At 41.0% G+C, this 15495-nt stretch overlaps 1 protein-coding gene and 1 long non-coding RNA gene across 8 annotated transcripts in view; one reads left to right on the top strand and one right to left on the bottom strand.

Annotated features, from left to right (window-relative positions):
- The window catches only part of Ube3a (ubiquitin protein ligase E3A), a 94366-nt gene extending 88301 nt beyond the window's left edge, over positions 1–6065 (bottom strand). For 4 of the 7 annotated variants that reach the window (XM_087188209.1, XM_004872178.4, XM_021250168.2 and 1 more), the window contains exon 1: positions 4648–4914. The gene's annotated coding sequence lies outside the window, so the exon portion shown is untranslated. Of the gene's footprint in view, positions 1–4647; positions 4915–5388 lie in introns of those variants that run through there. The other 3 variants (XM_021250170.2, XM_013068293.3, XM_004872177.3) reach the window with 2 other exon arrangements.
- On the top strand, positions 5240–7609 carry LOC106008461 (uncharacterized). Its single transcript, XR_015441630.1, has 2 exons — positions 5240–5427; positions 7148–7609. It is a non-coding gene; the product is annotated as an uncharacterized LOC106008461 (long non-coding RNA).
- Positions 7610–15495: the final 7886 nt, after the last annotated feature.

Genomic DNA, 15495 nt, shown 5'->3' with positions numbered 1-15495 from the left:
AAGAAATTCCTGTTCAACACCACTTGTCTTCATTGAACGGGCAAAGAATACCCTGGACCGCTCAGTAATTACACAATGGGCACACATTAAGAACTAGAAAAGAGTTGCAAGCCTGCGTAACAGACACGGGTCAAAGTTATTTTGATGTTTCACTCCTGTAACAGGTACAGAAGACCAAAATTACCGAGCTGCTAAGACTGCAGCATCAAATCCCACCCATGCCAGCTAACAAGGTCAAATAAAAGGAAGATTTTTATTCTAGTTATGTAAGAAGTGGTCAAGGTCGACATACAACTTAGCTGCTTTTGCTTACAATACAGACAATGACTTCAATTAATAAAATCTTACACAGAGCTCTCATCCATGATAGAAGCAGTGCCTTACAGGAGATCCTGTTCAGAGTTGCTGAAATTCAACTTCCAAAGTGTTCTCCGTGATGATCCTGTCCCCAAAAAGCTCTCCTACTTTAAATCTTATGATTTAAGTGGTTATATGTATGATTCGCTTGTCATTCACCAGATTAAGACAAGAGATCAGCCTGCCTCACAAGGGCAAGGTCTTGAGTTTCATCCCTAGTATCAAAACAATTTAAAAAAAACTAGATAAAAGATCAAGTTGAGCAAATTCCAAATGGAATTTGTATCAATAATACTAAGTAACAACACTAATATCTACTGTTCATGTGTAGTTACACCAAATTTAAAATAAATTCACACATTCATACACTACAAATTTCCAGAAATACTTCTGAAAACGATTTAAAATGCTAACAGAGAAAAGCATAAAAATTTACCAAGGTTCCAATTGCCTATCTACCACAAACCAATGTTTCTGTTGGTAAGTCACTAAATCAGTTGTAAGGTCACTTTGTACAGTATTAATACTCACATTTTTAAGAAAATCAAAATCGCATTTGAAAAGTATAATCCTCTCAAACAAAGCAGTATCATCTTCATTGGCCAGAACAAAGTCGTAGAAAGCTAAATGACCTGCATCTGACCAGCTAAGAAGCTAGAGAAGACAAATGAGCCCAAGATGTTATGACACCAAAATCAGTGTGCCCCTTCCTCCATCTCAATTGTCCTTGGGCATTTGGTGACTGAAACTGCTGAAAGTCTGAAGCACTTAATTTTGTATATACAATTTCAGGGAGATAAGTCACAAATATTAGAATCAAACACTAACAATTGATTTCTAGATAAACCTGAACTGCAAAGAGCAATATTAAAGAAAAACACTAACTTTATTTCATTCTCAGAATGACCTTTCCAAATTATTATTCATATTAGAATTTACAGGCTTCAGATAACTTAGATCAAAGCATTACAAGTGACACTTTTGAGATTAAATGAAAATGAAAGCTGGCAAAGAAATTCATTGGGCATGTATTAGTAAGTTATTTTATTTTCTATATAAAGAACTTATCTACATAGCATCTTTACTGCAACATTTCATATTTGGATATAAGTTTCTGGAAGATTAACACTAATTATTCCTAATGTAATTTTACTTCATTTCCTTTATTAGAAGGAAAAAAAGGTCCACTAGTGGCAATTTGTGAAGGTTGCCTTCTAATACTGTGGAAAACATTAAAATACCTCCACAAAGGTGGATGGGAGACTTCCTAACTACTTCCTAAGACTTGAAGAGTTGGTAGATTCACTACTTTTTTATGTGTTATGTGGACCAGCTTCCAAATGACAAGATATTCTTTTGTTTTGTTTCTTGTTCCAGGAAACCTAGCTGAATCATAGTAGCCATAATAAATACTCAGTGTCAGTTGATATTTCGCTAATTTACTGATAATTAATTCAAGCATATGCCAATGCTATGGTCTGAATGTGTCCAATCAAAATTCCTATGTTGAAAGTCTAACCCTAACTCCAAGGTTACGATGACATTAGGAAGTGGAGCTCTAAGGAGAATCTGCCCCTAGTGAATGGAGCCAGCCCAACTGAAAACGCTGTACCCTCCCACTGCAAGAGGTTACAGTAAAAAAATAACTAAGAACCAAGAAGTGGACACTCGACAGACACCCACAAGTTTGCCAGGACACTGATCTTCAACTTCTCAACCTCCAGAATGGTGAGAAATAAATCTGTTAAATTTGCTTTTTTCTTAAGCCACCCAGTCTCGAGTACTTTGTATTAACTGTCAAAACAGACTAAGACATATGGTATCAAACTCCCTGGTAATTACTAGCAGTCCTTGCCCTTTAAGAGGAAGTTCACAATGAAAAAAATCAAAATCAAGCAGTATAAAGCAGAATATGCTGTAGTTCAGTATTTACAAGGTGCTTTAAGACTATTCAGGAAAACCAGGGAGGAAAATTATTTCTAAGATAAAACTGAGTGCCTTTACCCTATTAGGCATTTTACATACCTTAATCCTCACAAACCTGAGATAATTTCACCATCTTGTTTCAGAGATAATAAAACTGTGGATCAAGAAAAGCAGGCTAATTACAGAGCTACTTCCACTGCACATACCATTATAGTTCTGATTTATTACATTATCTTTACACTTGGCAGTTAGGGGAAAACTGCCAAAACCAGGCAAAACTGTTGTCCTGAACCATAACGAAAAGAGCAGCTAACATATCTTCTATACAACCTTCTGGCACACGCACTACTTACTTGAAAGCCTACTTCTGAAAATTTGTTTTCACTCAAAAAATTAGAAAAAATTTTAATAGCTGCACATGCATTATGTTTCTACATTTGGTTTATCAGGTATAAGTCTAAATAAACGTGACTGGTGAATGATACAGAACCAGTAATCATTTAAGAAAACAGACATTTGGAAACATCATTTCAAGAGCTTGGGCAGGTAGTTTTAGGTAAAGCCTCTGATTACAATACTGAGACAAACAATTAAAAATTTTTTGAGAGTGAAGAACACAGAAACCAAAATGTCCTAAAGTTTAAGAAATAAAACTGATTAAATCTTATAAGTCAAAGGCACTGTCGGCACCCAGTGAGTCCTGTTAAATGTACTGAACAAGGAAGATGAGAAAGTTTTCCTCCCACCACCAACTTTTAAACCATGAAATAAGGAAAGATTTAAGGGAGGTAAAATAAAAGCACTCTACAAAACCTCTGAAAAAGAATCAACAGTTATTTTGTATCTCTGTATAAAGTTGAACTCCCGGGGGATGGGGACAATGTCCAGAGAAGACAGTGTGTGCACTACTGAGCACCGTAATGCTAGTAAAATATTGATACAAGACTTTCATAGTTTGCATTCTAATTGTGTAAAGATTACAAATTATTTCTTTGTATTGTTTTTGTAATTCTGTGCATACTACAAATATGTAAAGGTTGTAAATTCTTTCTTGAAGCTATTTCTTGTTTTGCTGTTGGTTTTGTTTTTTGGTCTTGTTTAAGTTTATACGTTTAAGGGCTTCTGGTAGTCTTTAGTATTTATCATCAGCATCATTAGTATTGCATTCGTTTCATTTAAAATGTGGTAAGTATCTTAGATTTAAAGGGAGGTTCTAATCCCAAAGCTATTCCTACTACCCTTTCCAAGACAAAATTTTCTTTTTATCTCTCCTAAACCCTAAATTTCACATGGCTTATTAAATAATCTCACTTATCCCACTTCTCCAATTTATTCAAATTTACTGGGCTCCTACATGTCTTTAACATGTAACTTTTTAACATTTGTATTTCTTAAACTTTAGGACTTCATTTCAAACCCTCTTCCTTCTCCCCCCCCCCAAAAAAATTATGGAATAAACTGCTGGTTTTTCAAAACTGAAGGTAGTGGAGTGATGCAAAATTATGGATCATATCTATACTCCTTCATGATTGAAAATTACTTTGAAGCACAGATCCCACGTGCTATTTAGCTTACATTTGAAAAGCAAGCTAGCCACTTAATATAATCACAGACTTTGTACAGTTTCTACTTTGCCACGCTCATAGGAAGTCATAAAAAAATTAGGACTCAATTATCTCTCGAGAATTCTAAATGAACCAATATATTAAAATCTTGTTTTATAGTTTAACAACTAAGGCATTTGGTACATTCAGCTCTGGCTCTACCAACAAAAGCCTCCCCACCAAGATGAGGAGAGGGTTCTTTCCATTTTCTTAGCTGAAAAGGGCGCGGGGGGGGCGGGGTGCTTACAGATTTGCATTTAAATTTAACAGAACAGTCTCTGGTAAACACCGTAACTCACATTAACTACAAATCTCGGTGACTGGCACGAGTAATCTGCAAGCACTATTCCCGAGCTTGACACCCCACTTCATTCGGCCCCCCCCATCAATCCACCCCCAAAGCCCAACCCACTAAGCACATATCTAAATATGTCTTCCTCGGGGTGCCAGAAACCTCGATGATGCCTCTGAAGGACCAGGCCATTCCCCGCCCGGGGCCCCGGCTGGCTCGGCGATCCCAGTTCGGACGAGACCCAAACCTCGGGGCCCCGCGCGTGTGCCCCGCCTGGGTCCACTCGGGCGACCAAATCCTCCTTGGACGCCCAGGCGGGCTGACAGTTAAAGCGCGGCCACCCCGGCCCCGACCCCGCTCGGGCAGGCGAGAGGAAGGCGCCCACCCCGGCAGCACCGCCCGGGAGTGGCGGGGGCGAAGGGCTAGGCGGAGGAAGCGCGCCCGCCGGGCCCGTCCAGCGACACTGACCTGTCGTCGCCCCCGCGCCTGGGATGCGGCCTCTCGGGTCGTAGTCACCCTCGCCCGCGCCTCCGCCCACCACCGCCCCGTTCCCGGTCGCTGCCGCCACCGCCGGGGCTCATGCGGGACCCGCGCCGCCTTCTCCGGAAGCCGGGCCGGGACACGGCGCGCCTGGGCCGCCGAGAACCCGACGCTCGTCGCCAGCCGCCGCTGTCGGTGCGCGCCGAGGGGTTGCGGAGCCGCCTGGCAGGGGCTGCAGGCCGCGAGCGACGCCGAGGAGGCGCTGAGGGTCGGCGGAGGCGAAGCTAAGCGGGCAGCGGGCGGCTGCGCAGCGGCGGGGCGCACGAGCGAGGGCTGGGTGGTGCGTCGCGGTCTAGGCGGAGAGGGAGCGGGCCCTGTCGTCTCCCAGAGTCACCCCGATCCCAGCGCCACCATCTTGGGAGGAACACTGATCTCGCGACCGCGGCGCCAAACGGGAGGACGGGCTGGGCGGGCCGAGTATCCCGGCAGGCAGCGCGCGCCGCCCGGCCGGGCGAGGGCTTCAAGCCGAGACGCGAGGAGTCGGGGCCGGACGGAACGCACGCGGAGGGCGCCGCGCTCGGCCCCACCCCCGGCCAGCTCGCCCCCCTCCGGCTTCCCGTCGCCCCCGGCGCAGGGGCGGCTGGGAAGGGGAGATGAGGGCTCGCGGCTCGGCCGAACCCACCGGGGCCGGCCGCCATCTTAGGACTGGGCAAAGGGGTTAACACTCACCTCACTCTGTGCTGTCGGTGGCCGAGCAGAAAGAACCAGGTACGCTCCGGAAGCCCGCGGCACTCCCTGGAGGGCTGGACCGCACCCCGTGGTCTACCCAGTGGAAGAACGCCTCCGATTTTATTGGGGGACGAGTCGGCTCCGAGTATTGGCGGAGGCGGCGTTGATAGGTTCAAGCCCCGAGGCGGCGCAGAAGCCTCAGTCGCTAGGCTCCGACCCTGACCACCCCTCTTCACCCGGAGCTGCTCCGGTAAACGGGACAGGGTGACCTGAGCGTGCGGGCTAGCTTTCCGGAGGCCAAGGTCATCCGCTTAGGCCTCCTGCCCGCGCAGAGCGCATCGCTAGCCCCCGGGACCCGGCGGGGAGCGCCCGTCCCCTCGCGGAGGGCTCCCAGTGCGTCCGGGTGGCGAAGTGGCCTCCGAGTTGACTCCACGTGGATGGAAGCTAATTTTGATCCGCATGTCGGCCGAACCGATTTGAAGCAGTGCGTCATCATATTTCGTATCAGGGTGGCCGTTTTATCTAAAAGGAGTTTTTAATGAGTTCAACACTTGCTAGCAAAGCCACAATCATTGACAATCAGCTATGATTTGCAACTTTGTGGATAAGCCCTTAAAATATTATATGAAGCCTCAGTCATCTTATCTTCAAATTTCTTATGCCATGAACCATGCATAGACATGTCTTTTTTACCTGTCATTCTTGCTTTATAAAGTCTGAGATATATACATATGTTTATGTACCACGTCCCACCTAAAGCCAACTATTAAAAAATTAACCAGTTAGGGCCGGGTATGTAACTCAGTGGCGCTGTGCCTGCCTGGCAAGCGCAAGTTCCTGAGTTCGATCCCCGGTACCAGGAAAAAACTAACTGTACAACAATAAGCAAGAGTAATTTAAGTTCTAGGAAAACTGATGGCAAATGACAGTATTAAGCTGTGTCTGATTTTGAAGTATTTAAAAAATATTTTCATTCCTCCCTCATTAGAGCTACACATTTGGAAACTTTACTATTATAGTTCATGGAAAGAAATAGAATAAGCCTTTAAGGATTTATCTTTGCAAATTACTAAAACAACTGAGAACGAAAAATTTTAAGGAGACTATTAGAATAAAAGCAAACGTTATTACTATATCTAGCATGTAGAGATACTTTCCACTATTCTACTCCCTAAGTAGAAATTGTCTGAAGTTTTATAGTACCCTGAAGTATCAAAATTAACCAAAATCCCTGAATTCTGAAAAGATTAAAGACTGAAGGGAGATAAAATTGCTCTTAGATGTCAAAAAGGTGTCCAGTTCTTTACTAAGACCAAAAAGGAACCTGATTCCTCCTGGAGGAATCTGGAGAAATTAACTAATATCCTTTTTAGTTCATTAATGTTAACTATTCTTACTAGTGACACTAGTATTATACTTGAGTCAGGAACTTACTGTGTTTTTTGGTTTATCCATTTCAAATTTATTAATGAAAATTACCAGCATGAGTATTGTCAGGAGTCCACAGAATTTCAGTAGTGTTCCACCTCCACATACGTCAGTTTTGGTGAACATTTCTCTACTGTATCATAGCCATATTTTTCCTTCAGGTATTTAGTATTTACTAAGTGTGCAGTAAATTCTGTAGACTCTTCTAGTCCTAATGACACTCAGTTTCTAATAGTTTTCTCATTTCACATGTAGAGTAAAAAGAGCAGTTTAATTTTGTGAGGGCATACATTTGTTCCTTGAACAAACTGAACTTCTCCTCTTTACCTAGAACTCTGCCAGGCCTTGAGAAGCAATAAAAGATCGACAATCTCTATCCCTGCTCTCAAGAAATCAGTTCAAAAGGAAGTAAAAGTATGGAAACTTTTTCAGTGATTATGAGAGTAGTCTACTAATATGTATCTACTAATCCCAACAAGCTTTTTAAAATGAAGCATTCTTCCCTAAACTGCTGGTGTAGCTGGTTTTTTGACAGAGCTATTTTGTTGCTCAAGATTTCTTGTTGATGTGAATCACAACAGATGAATCCAAGTGCAAAAACATTTTTTGTCTTACGCAGCGTACCCCAGGATCAGAAATCCGAGAGTCTGGAAAAAATAAAGGTTAAATGGGGTGGTATTCAGTGTTGTTGTTTTTAGGCCTCATCAAAATGTTAACACGTTCAAGACATTAAGCTTTCAGTATGTGAGTACCCCTAGTATTAAGAAACGCTATTGAAGTAAAATTAGCTCCATGAAGAACATTGTCTGGTTTATAAGTGCGTTTAAAAACTTTTGGGGGTGGTACTGGAGATTGAACTCAGGGCATTTTGTTTGTTTGGTTGGTTGGTTTTTGCTTATTTTGAGTCAAGGTCACTAAATTTCCCGGGCTGGGCTCAGATTTGTAGTCCTGCTGCATCTTTCTCCCAGAATGCAGTCAAGAATTTGTTAGTCCTTAGTAGTAGTACTATTAATATTATCTGTATCGTTATTTATCATTAACATGTTGTGCATGCTCTCCTTCATGCCTAACCTGTGTAAATCTGCATTCTTCTTGATTTGTCTTAAGATATGAACCATTCATCCTTTCTACAGCTAATATTTTTCCACAGGGGTTAGGCGGTTCACCTCAAGACTCTTACTGCCCTGTTGTTACCTCTCCTATTCATAAATTCCCATTTTGTCCCTTCTCTTTAAAAAGCTGTCTGTGCCTGGGTTCCCGTTTTCCCCCAAATTCCTCTTCAGCTGCTAAAATGTAGCATCCACCTCAGTTTTACTGTATAAATCACCTGTATTGATGTCACTTTCGCATAATAGCCAAATCCAAAGGTTGTCTCTGAATTTCCGAATTATCTGACCTCTGCAGCCTTGTAGATACTGACCACTGCCTCCAAGAAACTGCTTTTTTGATTCCAGCACCTTACATATTGTCTGGCTTCTCCGACTGTCTTGGGCCGCGCTTCCTCGGGTGCCTTCTGCAGAGTCCTCTGCCTGTCCAGCTTTGGTTCCCCAATGCCCACCATATTACAGTCTCTTGACAGTACCCTTCATAATCACTTTTTAGCACTTCAGCCAGAAATCAAGTCTGAATCTTGAACACAGAGCTCATTCAGAAACTTTCAGACACAAAATTTTCAAATCCTTTTTGAAAATTTATACTAGATACTCCACAGACACTTCAAATTCACTATGTCTTAAAATTAAGCCTCTGGATTTGTCTCATTTGCCGCCATTGAGATGGGGATAGCTGTGCAAAGGACTGGGAGAACAAGCAGGAACATAGTTCCAGCAGTGTTACGTTTGAGAAGCCTATTGGGATCTCTGCAATGGAGACTGCTAGTTGATCCTCAGTGTACATGATTATTAATATAATAAAGCCAGACACATGGTTACCCATAATAAACCCCAAGTGTGACCAGATCACCAAGTCCTGGCCAGTGGAGTGTGAGTAGAAAGGATATTTGCATCTTCCAGGTTGTGCTCTAAAAGGAGTGGAGCGAAGCCTGATGGTGGCATGCACCTGTAGTGCAAACTGTTCAGGAAGATGGATCAAGAGATCACTTGAGCCCGGTTCAAGACTTCAAGGCCAGCCTAGGCAACATAGCAAGGCCCTATCTCAAGAAGGAAGAGGAGGAAAGGAAGAAATGGAATGTCCCCTTGCCATTTCCCTCTGTCCCTTTCTGGTGATTGGAATGTGGTAATATTGAGCTATCTTGGGGGGTTTGAATGATGTCCCCATTGTGGTGGTATTAACAGGCAAGGCATTTGGGGAAGTGATTAAGTCCTAAGAGACCTGCCTTTGTGAATAGATTCATGTTTTTATAAAAGACCTGGAAGGGCCAGAGGTGGTGGCACATACCAGTAATCCCAGCACTCAGGAAGCTGAAGCAGAGGATTGGTGTGAGTTTGAGGCCAGCCAGGGCTACATAGTGAGTTCAAGGCCAGCCTAAACTATATAGAAAGACCCTTTCTCAAAGTCCCCTCCCCTCAAAAAATAAGAGCTGGAAGGAACTACTTTAGGCTCTCCTTTGCCCTTGTGCCACATGAGGACACAGTATACTTCCCTACAGCGGGTACAGCAGGGCACCATCTTGCAAACAGAGTGGCCCTCATCAAAACAGAACCTGCTGGCTGACACCTTGGTCTTGGACTTTTCAGAGCTGTATGGAAATACATTTCTGTTCTTGATAAATTTCTCAATCTCCAGTGTTTTGTTAGTACAAACAAACTATGACAGAGGGAAACATTCTGGGGATTACAAAGCAATAAGGTGGGTTCCTGAGGATCTCATTCTACATACTATGAGTCTGCCCAGACTTTGGTGTGAGGCAGCTACTAACTTCTGTCATCTGTTGTGGTTGATCTAGATCCCTTTCACTGTAGGTGAACTTGTATCCTAATAGCCAGGTAAAGATATCAAAGATTTAATCACTACCCTCAATGGTAGTCCCCAGTCATAGTAGTGTTAATAATCCTGGATTTCTTCTGGTACCTTAACTACAAGTCATAGTTCTTGAAGAATTACCCCAATTAAGTAGTATAGCAAATGGTTAAGAACACAGGCTCTTAATTTACTACCAACTGCAAAAATGTCAGGCCAGATCCTAAACCCCTAATTTAATTTCCTCATGTAAAATAAGGTGGTGAATATTAAATGTTAGTAGTACGTAAAGCACTTAGAAGCATGGTGGGCACACAGTACAAGATTACGAAAGATGAGGTTTTGATTCTTGTTTTATCCTATGAACATCCCAGTTCTGCCACTTTACAGATACAGAACCTTTAGTATTTCAATTGGTATTTGTTTCCTCATCAGTAAAGTGGGAAAAATAATAGTACTCACCTCACAGGGCTACTGTAAGCTTTCATTCTTCTATTCATTGCATGGTTATTGAGGAGAAGTGATGACCGGCACTATTCTAGTTAGCAAGAAGTCAGCACCAAATAAGACAAAGAGCCTACCCTCATGGAGTTTACGATTTAGTGGAGGAAGAAAGCAACATGTGTGTGATGTGTCTGAATGTAAGTGTCAAGGAGAACTATAAAACAAGGCAAAAGGAATAGAGAATGCTATTGGCATGATATCCTGCAGGATAGCTAGAGAAGGTGGCATTGAAAAGATTTAGCTGTAATCCCAACACTAGGAGGCTAGGGCAGGAGAATCAAAAGTCCAAGCCTACCTTAGACAACTTAGTGACACCTTTACTCAAAATTAAAAAGAAAGTGGTTGGGAGAGGCAAGAAAAGACACTTAAGCAGAGGCTTGATAGAGGTAAGAGTGAGCCATGGAAATACAAAGGAGAAAGAACCTTCTGGAGCAGGAAAGCCCTAAGGCAAAAAGGTGTAGAAAAACCCTAGCTGGTGCAAAGAGGAGGAAGTAGTTACAGATGAGTGCTGAGAAATCACCATTGGTGGCAGTGTGAGACATTTGTAGTTTCAGAGATCTTGGCTATAGGCACTGACTGAGATGGGAAGCCTCTGGAAGGGTTTGAGAGAAAGATGACAAGATACAGCCTGTGAAAATCACTAGTTTCTGTGTGAAGAGAGGACAGAGAGTATATGAAGTGTGCAAGGCCTGACTCCTGGTGAGTGTTCCATAAATGGGAATATACACTGTTATGTTTCCTATTTTTGTCACTGTTATCATCAGAATAACCATTTCCCCCTATATAATTCCCATGCTACTACTGTACTAGGTTGTAAGTTCCCTAAGGGCAGGGCCATATTACCTCTTTCCCTCTTTTATCCCCAGTACCAAGCAAATGCTGGGCCATATTATAATGCTTTCCTTCAGTGCAGATTTTTAAAAAATACCACATTGCTTCTTTTTTGAGTTCTTACAGTGGCTCACCATGGCCATCTGAGTAGGGTCTAAACGGGAAGAGCAATGCCTGCCAGATGTGGCCTGCCTCCATTCCAAAGCTGTCTTCCCATGCGCCCCATGGACCCATTGCTCAAGCAGCACTTACACACTTCACAGTCTCTGGGGGTCTAGTATTTGACAGGTCCAAAGAGAAGGAAGCCCTTGACTTCTTGTATCCCCAACACCTGTCTAAATGGCGACCATAGCAATGAGTGTATCAGTTCTTGTGAGTGGGAACAGAGTTTTGTAAAAGGAAAGGAGAAAATTAACTAAAATTAAGAACTAAGACCAGTATGTCTGACAGAGGACCCATTTACTGAGCTAACATGATAAAATAATGTATCTTTGAACATTTTGTTCATCAACTCTGTCGAGATATAAAGGGAATGGGGTACCTGCTTATGCAATTCAGGGACAGAAAAATCACGCAAATTAGTATAAAAAACCTTGACTTGTGAACTCTAATAATTAAGAAACAATGAAAAAAACTCTTAGAACCTTAGTATATGAACCAAATAGTTGAGTATTCAACCAATCCACTAATTGCACCTGTATTCTAGAATGGGATTAATATGAGAAAATAGAAAAATAGGAACAAAATCTTTGTAAATAGGGAGAAATGGAGGGGTTGAAGGGAGGGCTGGGCAAGGGTGAAAAATAAGAACCAAGAGAGACTATGTAAAGGTGCAAATTTCCAATGATGAATGTCATTGTATTGTATACCTAAAATGTACCAATGATTAAAATGAATAATCGATAATGTAAAATAGGAAGAAAAGGTCCCAACGGGTAGGGTAGTGGGAGGGGCAGAGGAAAGGAAAGAAGGGAAAGGAAAAACGATGAGAAATGGGAAAAATGGAAATAAAGTCTTTGTAAATAGGGAAGGGTGGAGGGGGTGAAGGGAGGGCTAGGAATGGGGAAAAAGTAAGAACCAAGATGCATTATGTAAAGGTACAATTCCCAATGAGAAATGTAATTGTGTTGTATACCTACAATGTACCAATAAAAGAATTTAATACAAAAAAAAATCATTCAAGCAAAAACCTAGAAGTCCTGTCAAATCATGCTCTAACCTTGGTCATTTCAATCTCTCTCTGCCTGCCGTCATCCAGTTGGAGAGTAGGTGGAAAAGGAAAGTGTTTCATTGAACAGCTGCTTCTGCTGCTAATCTGAGCCTTCTGAATAAAACAGTTCCATTCCAATCAATGAGGCAACCCTCCGGAATTTTTTCCTTCTGACAAGTGCATCATTTGAGTTCTTTGAAATCATTCACAATGTATCTGTATGTCTAATATTTTAAATATGTACACTGATTCTAACAAGGATTCTAATGAGAGAGTTCTTAAGTGTAAGGAAGTACACCGATTAAATTTTGATATTAAAAGCACAGCAGACAATACTCAGTATGTTTTTCAAGGTCTCCTAAAGAAAACATCTGACTGGGGAACAGTCATGAATATTGTTTGTAATTGCTGAGTGTGTTTTTTCAGTCTTGCTTGAAACTGACATACAGAATACAAAATTCTGTTATTAGAATAATGAATTTTACTATGTTGACTCTTGACATTGCTTTAAACAGAATTGTATCTGTAAAGCATTCCTTTCATTGTTGTTTTGTAACATTAAACTAGCATTGGAAGGATCAAGATAGATCAAGGTTTTTAAAGATAGTATTATAGATATTATCCATGACAAAATATTTTCTATTTCTTTTTTAGGGTCAATATTTTCTGTTGTTTTTTGGGGGGTGGCTTTATTTTATTGGTACATTTTAGATACACATGATGATCACATTCATCATAGGGAATTTGTACCTGTACTTGATAGATCTTGCTTCTTATTTTCCCATTCCCCTCCCTTCAACTCTTCTTACCCTCCTTATTTACAAAAACTTTGTTTCCACTTTTTCTTCTAGTCTCTTTTTTTTTTGGTACCGGGAATTGAACTCAGGACCCTGTGCTTGCAAGGCAGGTGGTAGCACCACTGAGCTAAATCCCACCCCTTCTTTCTTTTCCTTCCCTTATCCCTCCCTTGCTTTCCATCCTATTTCAACATTTTTTTCCCATTTCCAAGTATCTGTTATACATCTTGGTCGTTATTTACACTTTTGGTTTCTCACATCAGAGAAATAATGTAGTATTTAAATATGTGTGTCCTATTTATTTCACCTAAGAGTATGGTCTCAAAGCACATCCATTTAGCTAGAAATGCCTCAAGCTTATCCTTCTGTATGGAAGAGTAGTACTCCATTATATATAAAAACGCCACATTTTCTTTATCCATTCATGGGTGGAGGGGCATTTTGGCTGTTGCCAAACTTTAGCTATTATAAACTCTGCGACTATAAACATGGGTGTGCATATATTGCTGTGGTATGATGCTTTCAATTCTTTTGGGAAGATACCAAAAAGTGGAATAGCCAGGTTGAATGGAAGCTCTGATTTTTGTTTTTTGTGGAATGTCCACACTGATTTCCAAAGTGTTTTCACCAGTCTACACTCCCACCAACAGTGGAGAAGGGTTTCTTTTTCCCCTGCCAGCATTTGTTACTGGTTGAATTCTTGATAATAGCCATTTTTTCTGGAGTGAGGTAGAAACTCTGCATTGATTTAATTTGCATCTCTCAAATGACCAGTGATGTTGAGCATTTTTTCATATATTTACCATTTCTACTTCATCTGAGAAGTGTCTGTTCATTTCATATGCCTATTTTTGGATTGGGTCTTTAAATTTGGAAGGGTCTGATTTTTTTTGAGCTCTTTATATATTCAAGATATTAGTCCTTTGAGGGACAGCTGGCAAAATGTTTTTTCACACCGTGTGGGTTGTCTCTTCACTCTGTTGGTGGTTTATTTTGCTATCCAAAAGCTTTTTAATAGGATGAGGTCCCAGGTATTGATGCTTTGTGATATTTCCTGTGTAATCAGAGTTCTGTTCATAAAGTCTTTGCCTACACATATGTCTTCAAGAGTTCTACCTATCCAAACTTCCAGCAGATTTAGTGCTCCTGTTTTAATATTTAGAGCTTTGATCCATTTTTATTTTAGTTTAGTGCATGGTGAAAGATATGGGTCTAGTTTTAATCTTTGGCATGTGGAAAGCCAGTTTTCCCAACACCGTTTATTAAAGAGGCTATCTTTCTTCCAGTGAAGGTGTTTACCCCCTTTGTCAAAGATAAGGTAGTTGAATGTGTTTGGAATTGTTTCTGCATCTTCTGTTCTGTTTCATTGATCCTCAAGTCTGGTTTTTTGTTGTTGTTTTTGTTTTTGCCAGTACCATGTGGTTTTTATCACAGTAGCTTTGCAGTATATTTTCAAGTCAGTGATTGTGATGCCCTCTACCTTGCCTTTGTTGCCTGGAATTGCTTTTGCTATTCTAAGTCTCTTCTGGTTCCAAATGAATTTTAGGATTTTTACTCTACTTCTGTGAGATATGCTATTGGTATTTTGATTGGGATTGCATTAAATCTGTATAACAGTTTTGAAAGTAGGTCCATTTTCACTATATTGGCCCTTCCTTCCCAAGAACAAGGGATATCTTTCCATTTTCTGATATCCTCTTCCATTTCCTTTTTCAGAGTACTGCAGTTTTCAATGTAAAGGTCTTCCTTCTTTAGATTGATTCCTAGGTATTTCATTTTTTTTGGATGCTATTGTGAAAGATGTTGTTTTCCTAATTTCTCTCTCAGTGAGTGCTATTTGTGTACAGGAATGCTATTGATTTTGAAGTGTTGACTTTGTATCCAGCTATGCTACTGAATTTGGTTATTAATTCTAGGAGTCTTTTGGTGGATTTTTGGGGGGTCTTCTATGTAGAGTATCATATTATCATATTATCCAAAAATAATAATTTAACTTCTTCCTTTCCTATCCTTATTTCTTATATTTCTTTCTCTTGTCTAATTGCTCTGTCTAATGTTTCCAGAACTATATTGAACAAGAGTGGAGATAGTGGACATCCTTGTCTTGTTCCTGATTTTAGAATGAAAGCTTTCAGTTTTTGTCCTTTTAGTATGATGTTGACTGTTGGTTTATCATAGATGGCTTTTATCAGATTGAGATGAAGACCATCTATTCTAGTTTTCTTAGGGTTTTTATCATGAATGGGTGTTGGAGTTTGTCAGTTGCTTTTTCTGCATCTATTGAGATGATTCTGTGGTTTTTGTCCTTGGTTCTGTTTATGTGGTGTATTGCATTTTTTGGTTTGTGTATATAGAACCATCCTTGCATCCCTGGGATGAATCCTATCTGTTCATGCTGTATGATCTTCATGATTTATT

This window comes from Heterocephalus glaber, unplaced genomic scaffold (assembly GCF_053883595.1).
Source record: "Heterocephalus glaber isolate CG9 unplaced genomic scaffold, H.glaber_assembly_v1.0 deba00001531, whole genome shotgun sequence".
Taxonomy (NCBI): domain Eukaryota; kingdom Metazoa; phylum Chordata; class Mammalia; order Rodentia; family Bathyergidae; genus Heterocephalus; species Heterocephalus glaber.
The sequence above is the reverse complement of the archived record's forward strand: the minus strand, read 5'-3'. Positions and strand labels throughout refer to the sequence as shown.